We start from the raw sequence: 5,910 nt of genomic DNA, 5'->3' as shown, positions 1-5,910 counted from the left end.
AGAATGGGAGAATATATTTGCAAATGATGCTACAGATAAAAGACTGGTATCCAAGATCTACAAGGAATTTCTCAAACTCAATACACGAGAAACAAATAAATAAATCATAAAATGGGCAGAAGATACGAACAGACACTTTTCCAATGATGACATACAAATGGCTAACAGACACATGAAAAAATGTTCAAAACCATTAGCCATCAGGGAAATTCAAATCAAAACCACACTAAGATACCACCTTATGCCAGTTAGAATGGCAAAAATTGACAAGGCAAGAAACGACAATTGCTGAGAGGATGAGGAGAAAGGGGATCCCTCCTACATTGTTGGTGGGAATGCAAGTTGGTACAGCCACTCTGGAAAACAGTGTGGAGGTCCCTTAAAAGGTTAAAAATTGAGCTACCCTATGACCCAGCCATTGCACCACTGGGTATTTACCCCAAAGATACAGACGTAGTGAAGAGAAGGGCCATATGCACCCCAATGTTCATAGCAGCAATGTCCACAATAGCTAAATCGTGGAAGGAGCTGAGATGCCCTTCAACAGATGACTGGATTAAGAAGTTGTGGTCCATGTATACAATGGAATATTACTCAGCTATCAGAAAGAACGAGTTCTCAACTTTTGCTGCAACATGGATGGCACTGGAGGAGATAATGCTAAGTGAAATAAGTCAAGCAGAGAAGGACAATTATCATATGATTTCTCTCATCTATGGAACATAAGAACTAGGAAGATCGGTAGGAGAAGAAAGGGATAAAGAACGGGGGGGTTAATCAGAAGGGGTTGAATGAAGCATGAGAGACTATGGGCTCTGGGAAACAAACTGAGGGCTTCAGAGGGCAGGGGGGTGGGGTAATGGGACAGATTGGTGATGGGTAGTAAGGAGGGCACGTATTGCATGGTGCACTGGGTGTTATACGCAACTAATGAATCATCGAACTTTGCATCAGAAACCAGGTAAGTACTGTATGGTGACTAACATAATATAATAAAAAAACATTAAAAAATAATAAAAAAAATAAAAAGCTTCATCTCACAAAATAGCAGAGTCTAAGGGGGCTAACAGCACCCGAGTAGGAGACATAAACATACTCATGCTATTTTGGCACAAGTGTAAATTAATAAAGGAAAAAAGAAAAACCTGCCAATAGGTATTTTTAAATAAATACATATTAAACTATTGAAAATATACAATATTGTATTTAAAATTTGGGGCATCTTTTAGTGTATCATTTTTTTAATTTTTTTTTATTTTATTATGTTAGTCACCATACAGTACATCCCTGGTTTTTGATGCAAAGTTCGATGATTCATTTTTTAGAATGAAGCTAGGTTTTGTTTTGGTTTTTTCATTTTTCCACCCATTTATTCCACTGATTTGTGTTGCTTTTTCTTTTCCTTTTATTGTTTCTCTGATTCTGCAAATTATAAATATGCTTTTGTGTGTCATGTTACAAATACAAAATACTTCTTTAATTTAATAAATACCTTCTGCAAGAAAAGATCCCCTGAAACCCTGCCATCCAGGGGAGTTAATGCACATTTGCTTGATCATCTTTCCCACGTTTCTCTTTAAAATACAACCGCACACTCAAACACAAACAATTCTATACATACTTCATCATATATAATATTCTGAATTGTGACTACCTTTCTGTTACTCAATTTATCAAAATCATCTGCAATGTCTGCTTAAACAAATGCAATTAACTATTTGCCTGACAATTGGGAATGTCTTTAAGTAAACGATTAGACAAGTGTGCAAGATACGCCCACATGCATCATCACTGCTTCACCGCTAATACGGGAAGCTTGAAATCAACTTCAGTACAGAAAAATAGGCATGTGTTTAAGAAAATTAAAGTACTGTACATCTAATAAATGGAATGATACATAGCTATTAAAGATGACTTTGCTATACACATTTTAAGAGTTTTGGCCAGGATACATGATGAATGGGTTAAAGCAATATAATCACACACCAATATGGATTTTTATCCTAATACTGCATTTTATATCGTATCATATTTCAGAAAAAGGTCTAGAAATTCTCTCTCTCTCTCTATATATATATATGGGGGGTGAGAGAGAGAGAGATACACATGTATAGAGATATAGATAACCACACATATATACATGCATATATAATAAAATTAAAACATATTTAACTCTTCATGGTATTTAAGAATTATTAGGGATTGGCTGTACATAGATCTTATGTGCTTTTTCCTATAGTCTTTATATTTATATCCTTCACATTTATGTATTATCTGGACTTCTACAAGTATTTATATTATCTATAAATTTATAATAAGAATAGTGGTTCAATTTTATTTTTTGGAACATATATAAAATAGTCTCGGGTATTTCAATGCTTAGGGCATTTCTTCCTGCCTCTGGATGTGCTTACACCTTTAAATTTACTAACTTTCAAAGAACTAAGCACATAGTGATGTTTTTCTTTTTAAAAACAGCAGAATTTTCAGATAGCCCATTTTACCTTTTATTTTTATATGTTCAGTTTTGAATTGTATTTTGTTATTTTAAACTCCTGAATTGTCTTGCAAATACAAGATGAACAAATTTGTGGAGAGAGCTGTCAAAGGCTTGTATGTCAATATAACAGAAATTGAAAGGTCTTTCAACTCCGATTAGAAGAGGTTCTTAAACATTCTGAAAACGACATCCTCTATGTTTAACAGAACTGTGCAAAAAGTCTAAAGCTATGGATTTGAGGTTGCCCTTCGTCGAACTGCCGCAGAATCCCATGCGAGAACTACTCTCAAGCATCTGGGCTCATTTGAAACCTAGGAGCAGGAACTTCATCTATGATATACCAGGTACATAAGAACACAAGAGGATCTAGTGCTCAAATAAATAAATAAATAAATAAATAAATAAATTTATTTTTGAGAGAGAGAGAAAGCAAGCACAGGCTGGAGGGGAAGAGGGAGAGGGAGACAGATTTGGGCTCAATCTCACAACGCTGAGATCATAACCTGAGAAGTCAAGAGTCTGACCCTTAACTGACTGAGCCACCCAGGCATCCCTCTAAATAATTTTTTAATACAATTTTTGTGATTTCCACATCTGACTTAAGTTTAAATTTTAAGAGGTTAAATAATTGTTCCGTAGTCACATATTTTGCAAGCATTAGAGCTGGGGTTTTAGAAGGTACTAGTGTGTTTCTGTATGTGTGTGAGATACGAATTCCTTCAGGTGAAGTATCAGAATAGAGCCGTGTGAATATTTTTAAAACAAACCATTTTCTGTATTTCAAAATACATGATCTAGTACTTGCATAACCATCAATCACAGATTCATATGGAATAAGAAATATGTGGATACGCAATACTTGTATATACTACACAGAAGACACTTTGGTATAATCATTTCCCATATGTTATTCCAGAAAATAATCAGATGGCCGGAACTTTTATGCAAGTCTTCTTTAAACAAAAGCCCATCAAAGAAACTACAGAAACTACAGAAACACTCTTATGATAACCAATATGTAGAAAAACCAACTGAATCCCTGAATCTAGCTTCAGGGGAGTTTCCCCATTGCTAACATAATCTACAGCTTTGTATTGGATCAGCCAGATTGTGCTCACCTGAAACTTTAACCAGCGCAATTTCGTCAATGACCTTTATAAAGAACACATGGGTGCTGGGTCTCAGCGCAGATTTACTGACGATTCTGATTTAGTAACTCTTAGGTAGAACCCAGATATCTAAATTTTAACAAGCAAACCTGTATTTTTGATCATTAGGAAATTTGGAGAAATACTATATTAATGTAAGACAGAAAGGGAAATTAAATATGTATTAAGCACTAGGCACTTTTTAAATTATAAATATTTAAACCTTCAAAAAAATACTATAATTTAAGTCACTCCATTTTGAAAGAGGGGAAACCAAATTTTAGAATAATTGAATATCTTGTTCACGTTTACATACAAAATAAATAGGGGATTGTTTTGCCTATAAAGCACTTTTTTTTTATTGTTTATATCCTACAAGTTTGGGGAACTAACTTAGGTATCTGTTAATCATTACCATAACTTTAGCACCAAAGGAAATGATAATTTAATTCACCAACATTTCAACCTTAAGTCACAGGGATCTGGGGGAAATGCTTCACCGTAGAAGGTTTCTTCAGAGATAGTAGTTTGGATCAAACTTGAATATATCTTTCAAATTCACAACCTACTAATACCCAATTTTACACCGTACAATAAATCTATGGGAAATCTCCCTCCCTTGTACATCTAAGGTTCTAGTCCTGTTAAATATTATCAGATAACAACAATGCGTTTCAACTACCGAAAAAGAAAAACGGTTTGTAGTCTAGCATTTAAGAAACTTGGAAATGTCTGCTCTGTCCTAGCAACAAACAAAAAGCGAACAAACTATAAAATCAACAGCCCTTAAATCACTAAGAAAATGAAGTCACAAGGCAAACTGCTTCTCCCAAGATTGGAAAGACGAACCAACAAATAAAAAAAATCACAACTTACCGGAGGAGAAACCGGCACAGGAACCAGCGTCCAAGTAGGAAACCCGAACTGTAACCGCTGAGTTGCTGGAGGCTCAGTGTGGACGAGTGCGTGAGGCAAAAACTGCAAGGGGACCCGGTCCCGAGGAAGCCCCCACTCTTTCGTAAGTCTCACACCTAGAAGTTCTAACAGATTTTCACAGTGAATACTGAATAAAATTCCCTTGTGCTTCAGGCATGGCAGGGAGAGAGAACCATTTTGAAATACACCAGAACTTTCTGTTCTTAATAAGGCCTGCCCTCAGGAGAAACTATTTAACCAAATCCTAAACTCTGGGTGTTTGTCAGAGTCTAATTACATGGGGGAGGGGAGATACCTAACCAGCTGGTTCTGCTTTCCAGGCGAGGAAGGCACAGACCCAGCTCAGTTCCTTCCAGCTTTCCGGGGGAGAAGGGTAAATACTCAACCCAGCTGGTCATAGCCTTCCACGTGGAGGAAGGGAAATTCCCCCTGTTATGCTGCAGATTGGCCAATTATGAATGACCCAGCAAAACCCCAGGTAATCCACCAGGAGACCCTCATAAAGGCCAAGTCTAGGGTCCTCCTCCCCCTCTTTCTTCCTACCCTCTTCCCACAGTCTCACCGTGTACCTTCTACATGTCCTCGGTTGAGCATCCAAGCACGTTGCATAACCTCTGAGTAATAATTCTTGTTCCTCAAAGTTCCCTGATGTTTTTGCTGAAGTGCATTCTCCGATTATAATAGGAGCCAGAAGAGCAGATTCATCCACAGTATTGGCTCCAGTGAGGGGCATGTCTGTGCAGTTCCCTATGAATAATATGGGTGCAGGCAAGTGTGTCAAGCATTCCTAGATGAGAACATCACCATCAATAAACTGGAACCCTCTCAATAAACAGATAACAGTTCGTTAAAAGTAATAATAGCAACATTGTTATTATAACATTTGATACATCAATGTATCAATGTTTGATATGGAACTTTTTGTACCTTATGTATCAGTGAAATGTATGATAACTATGATATTTTAAAAAAGAAGGAATGAGGATTCTTTTGTTATTATAAAGTACTTAAACTACCCATGAAGCAGTACAGAGTTACTCGAAAGTGGAATTGAATTTCAAGTTGCAAATGTGTATTACAAATTGTAGGGCCATCAATAAAAAAGCATTTAAAGTACAAGAAAGGAGAAAAAAATAGAATAATATAAAATGCTTATTTAAAACCACATAAGGCGGGGCGCCTGGGTGGCACAGCGGTTAAGCGTCTGCCTTCGGCTCAGGGCGTGATCCCGGCGTTGTGGGATCGAGCCCCACGTCAGGCTCTTCTGCTATGAGCCTGCTTCTTCCTCTCCCACTCCCCCTGCTTGTGTTCCCTCTCTCGCTGGCT

General features: G+C 37.0%; 1 long non-coding RNA gene across 1 annotated transcript in view; it reads right to left on the bottom strand.

The window, feature by feature from the left end:
• Positions 1–5,573, bottom strand: part of LOC121100688 — a 238,163-nt gene extending 232,590 nt beyond the window's left edge. The window contains exon 1 of the long non-coding RNA XR_005832389.1: positions 4,525–5,573. This is a non-coding gene — a long non-coding RNA (uncharacterized LOC121100688). The remainder of the gene's footprint in view (positions 1–4,524) is intronic.
• Positions 5,574–5,910: the final 337 nt, after the last annotated feature.

Source organism: Ursus maritimus, unplaced genomic scaffold, assembly GCF_017311325.1.
Source record: "Ursus maritimus isolate PB19 unplaced genomic scaffold, ASM1731132v1 scaffold_5, whole genome shotgun sequence".
NCBI classification, from domain to species: domain Eukaryota; kingdom Metazoa; phylum Chordata; class Mammalia; order Carnivora; family Ursidae; genus Ursus; species Ursus maritimus.
This window is presented reverse-complemented; position numbering and strand designations above follow the sequence as displayed.